General features: G+C 45.9%; 1 long non-coding RNA gene across 1 annotated transcript in view; it reads left to right on the top strand.

The window, feature by feature from the left end:
• The window catches only part of LOC112071840 (uncharacterized), a 32,493-nt gene that overhangs the window by 18,022 nt on the left and 917 nt on the right, over positions 1–13,554 (top strand). The gene's annotated exons all lie outside the window — the stretch shown is intronic.

The raw sequence follows: 13,554 nt of genomic DNA, 5'->3' as shown, positions 1-13,554 counted from the left end.
GCTGAATCTGCCAGTAGATAAAACTAGCTTTTACCATCGTATTACTGGACATGTGAATCTGCCAGTAGATAAATGACCTAGCTGTTACCATGCGTATTACTGGACATGTGAATCTGCCAGTAGATAAATGACCTAGCTTGTTACCATGCGTATTACTGGACATGTGAACTGCCAGTAATAAATGACCTAGCTTGTTACCATGCGTATTACTGGACATGTGAATCTGCCAGTAGATAAATGACCTAGCTTGTTACCATGCGTATTACTGGACATGTGAATCTGCCAGTAGATAAATGACCTAGCTGTTACCATGCGTATTACTGACATGTGAATCTGCCAGTAGATAAATGACCTAGCTTGTTACCATGCGTATTACTGGACATGTGAATCTGCCAGTAGATAAATGACCTAGCTTGTTACCATGCGTATACTGGACATGTGAATCTGCCAGTAGATAAATGACCTAGCTTGTACCATGCGTATTACTGGACATGTGAATCTGCCAGTAGATAAATGACCTAGCTTGTTACCATGCGTATTACTGACATTGTGAATCTGCCAGTAGATGTGGATAGAGCCCGAGGTCTAGAGATGTCCAGTATTTAGTTATGTACGGTGTAGCGTGTTTTCTTCTTTTGGCTCATACTCCAACATTTTGATTTAACTTCCAAACTTTTGGAGTGTAGAGCCAACAGAAGAAAACACCATGCTGCACTGTCTCAATAATTACAGGGGCACTGTACATAACTGAATACTGGTGCAAGACTGGCACCTTTCATTTGAGGGTATTTTCATCATTATCGTGTGAAACGTTTAGAAATTACAGCACTTTTTGTACATAGTGCCCCATTTTAGGGATCCAAACAAATTCACACGTGTATTAAAGAAGTGAAGTATTTGGTCCCGTATTCATAGCACCACAATGACTACATCAAGCTGTGACTCTACAAATTTGTTGGAAGCATTTTCTGTTTGTTTTGGTTGTTTCAGATTATTTTGTGCCCAATAGAAATTCATGGTAAATAATGTCCTGTGTCTATTTTGGAGTCCCTTATTTGTAAATAAGAACACAAAATGTTGTAAACACTTCCACATTCATGTGGACGCTACCATGGTACGGATCATCCTGAATGAATCTGAAACACAACCAAAACAAACAGCAAATGCATCCAACAAGTCTGTAGTCACAAGCTTGATCTAGTGTCACCCCTGACCATAGAGAGCCATTGTTTCTCTATGTGGTAGATCAGGGCGTGACTAGGGGGGTTCTAGTTTATTATTTCTATGTGTGTTCTAGTTTATTATTTCTATGTGGCGTTCTAGTTTTCATATTTGACATGTAGTCATTCCATGCTATGAATATGGGACCAAATACTTAGCTATTTATTACTTTAATACACATACAGTACCAAAGTAGGCACCCTTTGCCGTTGATGACAGCTTTGCACACTCTCGGCATTCTCTCAACCAGCTTCATGAGGAATGCTTTTCCAACAGTCTTTTATTTTATTTTATTTCACCTTTTATTTAACCAGGTGGGCTAGTTGAGAACAATTTCTCATTACAACTGCGGACCTGGCCAAGATAAAGCTAAGCAGTGCGACACAAACAACAACATAGAGTTACACATGGAGTAAAACAAACATACAGTCAATAATACAATATAAAAATATATATACAGTGTGTGCAATGAGGGAAGATAAGGGAGTTAAGGCAATAAATAGGCCATAGTGGCGAAATAAATTACAATTTAGCAATTTAAACACTGGAGTGATAGATGTGCAGAAGATGAATGTGCAAGTAGAGATACTGGGGTGCAAAGGAGGGGGAAAAAACAGTATAGGGATGAGGTAGTTGGATAGGCTATTTACAGATGGGCTATGTACAGGTGCAGTGATCTGTGAGCTGCTCTGACAGCTGATGCTTAAAGTTAGAAGTTAGTGAGGGAGATATAAGACTCCAGCTTCAGTGATTTCTGCAATTCATTCCAGTCATTGCAGCAGAGAACTGGAAGGAAAGGCGGCCAAAGGGAGTTGCTTTGGGGTGAGACCAGTGAAATATACCTGCTGGAGCGCGTGCTACGGGTGGGTGCTGCTATGGTGACCAGTGAGCTGAGATAAGGCGGCTTTACCTAGCAGAGACTTGTAGATGACCTGGAGCCAGTGGGTTTGGCGACGTATGAAGCGAGGACCAGCCAACGAGAGCATACAGGTTGCAGTGGTGGGTAGTATATGGGACTTTGGTGACAAGACGGATGCACTGATAGACTGCATCCAATTTGTTGAGTAGAGTATTGGAGGCTATTTTGTAAATGACACGCCGAAGTCAAGGATCGGTATGATAGTCAGTTTTACGAGGGTGTGTTTGGCAGCATGAGTGAAGGATGCTTTGTTGCGAAATAGGAAGCCGATTCTAGATTTAATTTGGATTGGAATGCTTAATGTGAGTCTGGAAGGAGAGTTTACAGTCTAGCCAGACACCTAGGTATTTGTAGTTGTCCACATATTCTAAGTCAGAACCGTCCAGAGTAGTGATGCGGGCAGGTGTGGGCAGCGATCGTTGAAGAGCATGCATTTAGTTTTACTTGCATTAAGAGCAGTTGAGGCCACGGAAGGAGAGTTGTATGGCATTGAAGGTTTGTTGTCCAAAGAAGGGCCAGAAGTATACAGATCAGACAAATTTTATTTGTCACATACACATGGTTAGCAGATGTTAATGGTCACACAACATGGTTAGCAGATGTTAATGGTCACATACACATGGTTAGCAGATGTTAATGCTGGTCACATACACATGGTTAGCAGATGTTATTGGTCCATACACATGGTTAGCAGATGTTAATGCGAGTGTAGGGAAATGCTTGTGCTTCTAGTTCCGATCATGCAGTAATATCTAACAAGTAATCTAACCTAACAATTTCACAACAACTACCTTATACACACAAGTGTAAAGGGATGAAGAATATGTACATAAAAATATATGAATGAGTGATGGTACAGAACGCATAGGCAAGATGCAGTAGATGGTATAGAGTACAGTATATACATATGAGATGAGTAATGTAGGGTATGTAAACATTATATTAAGTGGCATTGTTTACAGTGGCTAGTGATACATTCTTTACATCAATTGTTCCATTATTAAAGTGGCTGGAGTTGAGTCAGTATGTTGGCAGCAGCCACTCAATGTTAGTGATGGCTGTTTAACAGTCTGATGGCCTTGAGATGGAAGCTGTTTTTCAGTCTCTCGCTCCCTGCTTTGATGCACCTGTACTGACCTCGCCTTCTGGATGATAGCGGGGTGAACAGGCAGTGACTCGGGTGATTGTTGTCCTTGATGATCTTTATGGCCTGCCTGTGACATCGGGTGGTGTAGGTGTCCTGGAGGGCAGGTAGTTTGCCCCCGGTGATGTGTTTTCTGGCGTCGTCTGCGTAGAGGTGGATCAGAGAATCACCAGCAGCAAGAGCGACATCATAGATGTATACAGAGAAGAGAGTCGGCCCGAGAATTGAACCCTGTTGCACCCCCATAGACTGCCAGAGGTCCGGACAACAGGCCCTCCGATTTGACACACTGAACTCTATCTGAGAAGTAGTTGGTGAACCAGGAGGCAGTCATTTGAGAAACCAAGGCTGTTGGGATTCGAAATGGTCGGTGATCTGTTTGTTAACTTGGCTTTCGAAGACCTTAGAAAGGCAGGGTAGGATAGATATAGGTCTGTAGCAGTTTGGGTCTAGAGTGTCTCCCCCTTTGAAGACGGGGGGAAACGACGATACGAAAGAGTGGTTGAACAGGCTAGTAATAGGGGTTGCAACAACTTCGGCTGATAATTTTAGAAAGAGAGGGTCCAGATTGTCTAGCCCAGCTGATTTGTAGGGGTCCAGATTTTGCAGCTCTTTCAGAACATCAGCTATCTTGATTTGGGTGAAGGAGAACTGGAGGAGTCTTGGGCAAGTTGCTGTGGGGTGTACAGGGCTGTTGACCAGGGTAGGGGTGGCCAGGTGGAAAGCATGGCCAGCTGTAGAAAAATTGATATTCTCAATTATTGTGGAGCCTCAGTGCAGTGGGCAGCTGGGAGGAGGTGCTCTTGTTCTCCATGGACTTTACAGTATCCCAGAACTTTTTGGAGTTTGTGCTGCAGGATGCACATTTCTTTTTGAAAAAGCTAGCCTTTTCTTTCCTAACTGCCTGTGTATATTGGTTCCAAACTTCCCTGAAAAGTTGCATATCGCGGGGGCTATTCGATGCTAATGCAGAACCCCACAGGATGTTTTTGTGTTGGTCAAGGGCAGTCAGGTCCGGAGTGAACCACGGGCTATATCTGTTCCTGGTTCTATATTTTTTTGAACAAGGCATGCTTATTTAAGATTGTGAGGAAAGCACTTTTTAAAGAATAACCAGGCATCCTCTACTGACGGAATCAATATCCTTCCAGGATAGCAAGCGGCAACGGTGAGAGACTTGTTTCTGGAAAGGTGTTTTTTGTTTTTTAAAAGTAGAAGCTCGAATTGTTTGGGCACAGACCTGGATAGTATGACAGAACTCTGCAGGCTATCTCTGCAATAGATTGCAACTCCGCCCACTTTGGCAGTTCTATCTTGTCTGAAAATGTTATAGTTAGGGATGGAAATTTCAGGGTTTTTGGTGGCCTTCCTAAACCAGGATTCAGAAATGGCTAGGACACCCAGGTTGGCAGAGTGTGCTAAAGCAGTGAATAAAACAAACTTAGGGCGGAGGCTTCTAATGTTAACATGCATGAAACTAAGGCTTTTACGGTTACAGAAGTCAACAAATGAGAGCGCCTGGGGAATGGGAGTGGAGCTAGGCACTGCAGGTCCTGGATTAACCTCCACATCACCAGAGGAGGAGTAGGATAAGGGTACGGCTAAAGGCTATAATAAAAAAAGAACTGGTCGTCCAGTACGTTTGGAACAGGGAGTAAAAGGAGTAGGTTTCTGGGCGTGGTAGAATAGATTCAATGCTTAATGTACAAACAAAGGAATGGTAGGATGTGAATAGAGTGGAGTTAAACCTAGGCAATGAGTGACGATGACAGAGGTATTGTCTCTAGAGACATCAATTAAACCAGGTGATGTCACGGCATGTGTGGGAGACAAGACGGTTAGCTGAGGCATATTGAGCAGGGCTGTGGAGCTCTACAGTGAAATAAGGCAATATTCACTAACCAAAACAGCAATGGACAAGGCATATTGACATTAGGGAGAGGCATGCGTAGCCGAGTGATCATAGGGTCCAATGAGTAGCTGGATGGGCTGGAGACACAGCGATTCAGACCGCTAGCGGGCCGGGGATAGCAGGCTAGCAGAAGGGCCTTAGAGGGACGTCGCGAAGGAAGAAGTCTGTTGTAGCCCCCTCGTGCGGTTACGTCGGCAGACCAGTCGTGATGGATCAGCAGGGGTCTGTGTAGTAAAAGGGTCCAGGACAATTGGCAAGATAGGTATAGTAGCCCAAGAAATTGACTGATAGACCACTTCAGCTAACAGTCGGTATGCTCTAGACAGCTAGCGGGCTGTGGCTAGCAGATGGGCATTCAGAGGACGTCGGTACGGAGGAGCCTGTTGAAAGAACCCCTCGGGCGGATTACGTCGGTAGTCCAGTTGTGATGGATTGGCGGGGCTCCGCATCGACAATAAAAGGGGTCCAGGCAAAATAGGTTTTGTAGCCCAAGGAGTGGCTGATGGACCTCTTCAGCTAGCTGGGAGATGGGCCTAGCATAGGCTAGCTCCAGGCTAATTGGTGCTTGCTTCGGGACAGAGACGTTAGCCAGGAGTAGCCATTCAGATAGCAGCTAGCTAGCTGCGATGATCCAGGTGAAAAGGTTCAGAGCTTGCGGTAGGAATCCGGAGAAAAAGGAGTCCGATAAGCTCTGGGTTGAATCACACTGTGCAGACTGGCAAGAGTTGTCCGGGCTAAAGGTTAGCTGTTGACCGCTGACCGCTAGCTAGTAGCTAGTTAGCTGGCTAGCTTCTGTTGGGGGTTCCGGTTCGAAAATAATGAAAATAGCAGATCCATACCACATTGGGTGAGGCGGAATGCAGGAGAGTATGTTGAAGTTGGGGTTAAGAAAAATATAAAAAATATGCGAAGAAAAAAAAAAATATATATATATATATATACACGGGACAAGACGAAGACAAAAGACGCCTGACTGCTACGCCATCTTGGAGAAGAAAGTCTTGAAGGAGTTCCCACATATGCTGAGCACATGTTGGCTGCTTTTCCTTCACTCTGCAGTCCAACTCATCCCACACTATCTCAATTGGGTTGAGGTCGGGTGATTGTGGATGCCAGGTCATCTGATGCAGCACTCCATCACTCTCCTTGGTCAATTAGCCCTTAAACAGCCTGGAGGTGTGTTAGGTCATTGTCCTGTTGAAAAATAAATGATAGTCCCACTAAGCGCAAACCAGATGGGATGGTGTATCGCTGCAGAATGCTGTGGTAGCCATGTTGGTTAAGTGGGCCTTGAATTCTAAATAAATCACTGACAGTGTCACCAGCAGAGCACCCCCACATCATCACACCTCCTCCTCCATGCTTCACGGTGGGAACCACACATGCGGAGATCATCCGTTCACCTACTCTGCATCTCACAAAGACACGGCGGTTGGACACACAAATATCAAATTTGGACTCATCAGACCAAAGGACAGATTTCCACCGGTCTAATGTCCTTTGCTTGTGTTTCTTGGCCCAGGCAAGTCTCTTCTTATGGGTGTCCATTAGTAGTGGTTTCTTTGTAGCAATTCAACCATGAAGGCCTGATTCACACAGTCTCCTCTGAACAGTTGATGTTGAGATGTGTCTGTTACTTGAACTCGATGAAGCATTTATTTGGGCTGCAATCTGAGGTGCAGTTAACTCCAAGGACCTTATCCTCTGCAGCAGAGGTAACTCTGGGTCTTCCTTTCCTGTGGCGGTCCTCATGAGAGCCAGTTTCATCAAAATTCTTACATTTCTGCATTATGTCTTAAAGTAATGATCAACTGTTTTCTCTTTGGTTATTTGAGCTGTTTTTGCCATATTGTGGACTTTGTCTTTTTCCAAATAGGGCTATCTTCTGTATACCACCTCCACTATGTCACAACACAACTGATTGGCTGAAACGCATCCAGAAGGAAAGAAATTCCTCAAATTAACTTAAGGATCGTCCCCTTTTCCCCCCAATTTTCGCCTAAAATGACATACCCAAATCTAACTGCCAGTAGCTCAGTCCCTGAAGCAAGGATATGCATATTCTTGGTACCATTTGAAAGGAAACACTTTGAAGTTTGTGGAAATGTGAAAGGAATGTAGGAGAATATAACACATTAAATCTGGTAAAAGATAATACAAAGAAAAAACCAACTGTCTTTTGTATTTTTTTGTACCATCTTTGAAATGCAAGCGAAAGGCCATAATGCATTATTCCAACCCAGGTGCAATTTATATTTTGGCCACTAGATGCCAGCAGTGTATGCGCACCGTTTTAAACTGATCCAATGAACCATTGCATTTCTGTTCAAAGTGCTCTATCAAGACTGCCCAAATGTGCCAAATTTGTTTATTAATAACTTTTCATGTTCCAAACTGTGCACTCTCCTAAAACAATAGCATGGTATTATTTCACTGTAATAGCTACTGTAAATTGTGGACAGTGCAGTTAGATTAACAAGAATTTAAGCTTTCTGCCAATATCACATGTCTATGTTCTTGTTACTTACAACCTCATGCTAATCGCATTAGCCTATTTTAGCTCAACCGTCCCGCAGGGGACCCACCAATCCCGAAGAAGTTTTAACAAGGCACACTTGTTAATTTAAATGCTTTCCAGGTGACTACCTCATGAAGCTGGTTGAGAGAATGCCGAGAGTGTACAAAGCTGTCATCAAGACAGCAGTGGCTACTTTGAAGAATCTCAAATATATTTTGATTTGTTGAACAATGTTTTGGTTACTACATGATTCCATATGTGTTATTTCATAGTGTTGATGTCTTCACCATTATTCTACAATGTAGAAAATATTAATAACAAAGAAACTCTTGAGTAGGTGTGTCAAAACGTCTGACTGTATGTGTGGGAAAGGGCAGTGTGTTGTGAGCAGTGTGGAGTGAGATTACCTCATCTGTTGGGTCGGTGTGGAGTGAGATTACCTCATCTGTCGGGCCGGTGTGGAGTGAGATTACCTATCTGTTGGGCCGGTGTGGAGTGAGATTACCTCATGTGTTGGGCTCGGTGTGGAGGTGAGATTACCTCATCGTGTTGGCCGGTGAGGAGTGAGATTACTCATTGTCGGCCGGTGGTGGAGTGAGATTACTATCTGTCGGGCGGTGTGGAGTGAGATTACCTCATCTGTTGGGCCGGTGATGGAGGAGATTACCTCATCTGTCGGGCCGGTTGGAGTGAGATTACCTCATCTGTTGGCCGGTGTGGAGTGAAATACCTCATCTGTCGGGCCGGTGTGGAGTGAGATTACCTCATCTGTTGGGCCGGTGAGGAGTGAGATTACCTCATCTGTCGGGCCGGTGTGGAGTGAGATTACCTCATCTGTGGGCGGATGTGGAGTGAGATTACACTCATCTGTTGGGCCGGTGTGGAGTGAGATTACCTCATCTGTTGGGCCGGTGGGAGTGAGATTACCTCATCTGTTCTGGCCGTGTGGAGTGAGATTACCTCATCTGTCGGGCCGGTGTGAGTGAGATTACCTCATCTGTCGGGCCGGTGTGGAGTGAGATTACCTCATCTGTTGGGCCGTGAGGAGTGAAATACCTCATCTGTTGGCCGGTGTGGAGTGAGATTACCTCATCTGTGGGCCGGTGGGAGTGAGATTACCTCATCTGTTGGGCCGGTGGAGAGTGAGATTACCTCATCTGTTGGGCCGGTGAGGAGTGAGATTACCCTCATCTGTTGGGCCGGGAGGAGTGAGATTGCGTCATCTGTTGGGCCGGTGTGGAGTGAGATTACCTCATCTGTTTGGCCGGTGAGGAGTGAGATTACCTCATCTGTTGGGCCGGTGTGGAGTGAGATTACCTATCTGTTGGGCGGTGTGGAGTGAGATATCCTCATCTGTTGGGCCGGTGAGGTAGTGAGATTACCTCATCTGTTGGGCCGTGTGGAGTGAGATTACCTCATCTGTTGGGCCGGTGTGGAGTGAGATTACCTCATCTGTTCGGGGGTGATGGAGTGAGATTACCTCATCTGTTGGGCCGGTGTGAGTGAGATTACCTCATCTGTTGGGCCGGTGAGGAGTGAGATTACTCATCTGTTGGGCGCCGGTGTGGAGTGAGATTACCCTCACTGTTGGGCCGGTGTGGAGTGAGATTACCTCATCTGTTGGGCCGGTGTGGAGTGAGATTACTTCATCTGTTGGGCCCGTGGTGGGAGTGAGATTAACCTCATCTGTTGGGCCGGTGAGGAAGTGAGATTACCTCATCTGTTGGGCCGGTGAGGAGTGAGATTACCTCATCTGTTGGGCCGGTGAGGAGTGAGATTACCTCATCTGTTGGGCCGGTGAGGAGTGAGATTACCTCATCTGTTGGGCCGGTGTGGAGTGAGATTACCTTCATCTGTGGGCCGGTGAGCAGTGAAAGATTACCATCTGTTGGGCCGTGAGGAGTGAGATTACCTCATCTGTTGGGCCGGCTGAGGGGAGTGAGATTACCTCATCTGTTGGGCCGGTGAGGAGTGAGATTACCATCTTGGCCGGTGAGGAGTGAGATTACCTCAATCTGTTGGGCCGGTGAGGAGTGAGATACCTCATCTGTTGGGCCGGTGAGGAGTGAGATTACCTCATCTGTTGGGGCCGGTGAGGAGTGAGATTACCTCATCTGTTGGGCCGGTGAGGAGTGAGATTACCTCATCTGTTGGGCCGGGTGAGGAGTGAGAATTACCTCATCTGTCGGGCCGGTGAGGAGTGAGATTACCCTCATCTGTGAGGGCTGGGCCGGTGAGCGAGTGAGATTAACCTCATCTGTGGGGCCGGTGAGGAGTGAGATTACCATCATCTGTTGGGCCGGTGTGGAGTGAGATTACCTCATCTGTTGGGCCGGTGTGGAGTGAGATTGAGTTCCCGTCAATCCTGTGTGTTTATTTTAGCCCTGTTGTAAGTAGTACGTTAGCAATTGACACGGTTAGTCAAATAATTTAATGTTCTGAGGTTAGAATTTGATAATTTGTTAATATTGTTAGCAGGGTGTTTTGCAGGCTTGGTGGTGGTTTGCTGTGCGCTGAGTAGTAAGTCTCTCTTATAACCATCCTATTAAATTACTGTCATACCCTCAGCTGGTGATTGGTTGAAAAGATCAGGTCAGTTTTTCTCTTTTCCGTATCTACCGAAATCACTTCCTCAGAGAGGTGTTGATAAATGGCTGCGACAGGTAGTCATCTATTCACAGATGCATGTAATTATACCTGAGTTCATTTTTTAAACAGGTTTGTCTGTTTAGCAGAGCACAAACGGTCGCTGCAGTTATTGTCCCGGTAACATTGATTTCAATATCGATATGAGGGATTCATTTGCACGTCGTGCTATTGATTACGGTAGAACAAGTTAATACATTCCAGTGTTGAGTGACCGCTTGGTAAATACTGGCGCATGTGTACTTTAGAAGGTACTAATTTAGCAAAATACTAGTAATATAAACCTGTGTGTGTGTGTGACGTGTGTGTGTGTGGGGAGTAACTTTTATGTATTGGCCTTCAAAAGTGGTCTTCAGCATATTGATTATGTATTTGGACAGGTAAAACCGGTGTTTTGAGACATGGCCATTAATCAAAAATGTATAATTTTCAATCTATGTTTTAGGAATATAAATAGTACTTTTAACATTATTTTTCAACCGGATTCTACTTTATCAGGTACAAACTACTGAATGAGCCCTAACTTGAAATAAAGGTTAAATAAATATATAATAATAAAAAAAGCGTGCTATGATTTATTAATTTAGATGATATTAGTGAAATCGTAAAAATATGTTTGTCCAGGCAACCACAATACAGCCAGTGGTAGAGGTTAGGCAGGCAGGCTACAGAGCTCCACTACAGCCAGTGGTAGAGGTCAGGCAGGTAAAGGTTCAGGTGCAGGCTACAGAGCTCCACTACAGCCAGTGGTAGAGGTCAGGCAGGTAGAGGTCAGGCAGGCTACAGAGTCCAACTACAGCCAGTGGTAGAGCGTTCAGGCAGGCTACAGAGCCTCCACTACAGCCAGTGGTAGAGGTCAGGCAGGCTACCAGAGCTCCACTACAGCCAGTGGTAGAGGTCAGGCAGGCTAAGAGCTCCACTACACCAGTGGTAGGGTCAGGCAGGCTACAGAGCTCCACTACAGCCAGTGGTAGAGGTCAGGCAGGCTACAGAGCTCCACTACAGCCAGTGGTAGAGGTCAGCAGGCTACAGAGCTCCACTACAGCCAGTGGTAGATGTCAGGCAGGCTACAGAGCTCCACTACAGCCAGTGGTAGAGGTCACGCAGGAGCTACAAGAGCTCCACTACAAGCCAGTGGTAGAGGTCAGGCAGGCTACAGAGCTCCACTACAGCCAGTGGTAGAGGGTCAGGCGGTAGAGGTCAGGCAGGTAGAGCGCTCCACTACAGCCAGTGGTAGAGGTCAGGCAGGTAGAGGTCAGGCAGGTAGAGCGCTCCACTACAGCCAGTGGTAGAGGTCAGGGCAGGTAGAAGGTCAAGGCAGGTAGAGCGCTCCACTACAGCCAGTGGTCAGCAAGTGGACTAACTAACTAGCTAGTCCACTTGCTGACATTGGCCTAATGATCAAACTGTATTTGTCAACATGCGCCGAATACAACAAGTGTAGACCTTACGTGAAATGCTGAATACAACAAGTGTAGACACGGTTTGTTACGGTACAGAGTCAATGTGAGAGGCTATATACAGAGGTGTTACGGTACAGGTCAATGTGGAGGCTATATACAGGGGGTACGTACAGAGTCAATGTGGAGGCTATATACAGGGGGTACCGGTACAGAGTCAATTGTGGAGGTTTATATACAGGGGGTTACCGGTACAGAGTCAATGTGGAGGTTTATATACAGGGGGTACCGGTATCAAGAGTCAATGTGGAGGCTATATACAGGGGGTACCGGTACAGGGTCAATGTGGAGGCTATATACAGGGTGTTACGGTACAGAGTCAATGTGGAGGCTATATACAGGGGGTACTGGTACAGAAGTCAATGTGGATGGCTATATTACAGAGGTGTACCGGTACAGAGTCAGTGTGGAGGCTATATACAGGGTGTTACGGTACAGGAGTCAATGTGGAGGCTATATACAGGGTGTTACGGTACAAGGAGTCAATGTGGGAGGCTATATACAGGGTACCGGTACAGGGCAATATACAGGGGTGGTACGGTACAGAGTCAATGTGAGGCTATATACAGGGGGTACCGGTACAGAGTCAATGTGGAGGCTCTATACAGGGTGTTACGGTACAGAGTCAATTTGGAGGCTATATACAGGGGGTACCAGTACAGAGTCAATGTGGAGGCCTATTACAGGGGGCGGTCCGGTACAGAGTCATATACAGGGAGGTACCGGTACAGAGTCAATGGGAGGCTATATACAGGGGGTACCGGTACAGAGTCAATGTGGAGCTATATTACAGGTCGGTACTGGGTAACGAGTCAGGGGGTTCAGGTTAGTTGAGGTAATTGTACATGTAGGTAGGGGTAAAGTGACTATGATTAGATAATAAACAGCGAGTAGCAGCAGTGTACCAAAACAAGGGGGGATCAATGTCAAGTCTGGTGCCATTTGATTAATTGTTCATCAGTCTGATGGCTTTGGGCTAGAATCTGTTCAGGAGCTTTTTGGTCCTAGACTAGGTTCTCCGTTACCCCTTCCCGTGTGGTAGCAGAGAGGTCTATGACTTGGGTGACTGGAGTCTCTGACAATATATAGGCTTTCCTCTAATGTTGTTATGCTAAAACCAGATTACATGGCTGGGCTAGCTAGACGGCTAACCACCACTGCATATAAAGAAATAGAGAGAAAGTAATGGGATCTTTTTGTAGCACTAACCCCACCATGCTTAGTTGGATAAAGCCTATCAGGAAAATGAATGGCATTTTTTGTAGGGTTTTTACAATCAGGGGCTGCTCTCTGCCTGTCTGTGACAACCAATCAGGGGCTTCGCTCTGCCTGTCTGTGCAAACCAATCAGGGGCTTCTCTCTGCCTGTCTGTGACAACCAATCAGGGCTTCTCTCTGCCTGTCTGTGACAACCAATCAGGGGCTTCTCTCTGCCTGTTCTGTGACAACCAATCAGGGGCTTCTCTCTGCCTGTCTGTGACAACCGATCAGGGGCTTCCTCTGTGCTGTCTGTGACAACCAATCAGGGGCTTCTCTCTGCCTGTCTGTGACAACCAATCAGGGGCTTCTCTCTGCCTGTCTGTGACAACCAATCAGGGGCTTCTCTCTGTCCAGTTTGTGTGACAACCAATCAGGGGCTTCTCTCTTCCAGTTTTGTGGACAAGAGCCTCTGTGCATTGTGTTTCCTATGTGGACACTGGTTTTCCAGCTCCGGTAGAACGTTGTTTATCTTTGG

This window comes from Salvelinus sp. IW2-2015, unplaced genomic scaffold, assembly GCF_002910315.2.
Source record: "Salvelinus sp. IW2-2015 unplaced genomic scaffold, ASM291031v2 Un_scaffold1738, whole genome shotgun sequence".
In the NCBI taxonomy this organism is placed as follows: Eukaryota; Metazoa; Chordata; class Actinopteri; order Salmoniformes; family Salmonidae; genus Salvelinus; species Salvelinus sp. IW2-2015.
This window is presented reverse-complemented; position numbering and strand designations above follow the sequence as displayed.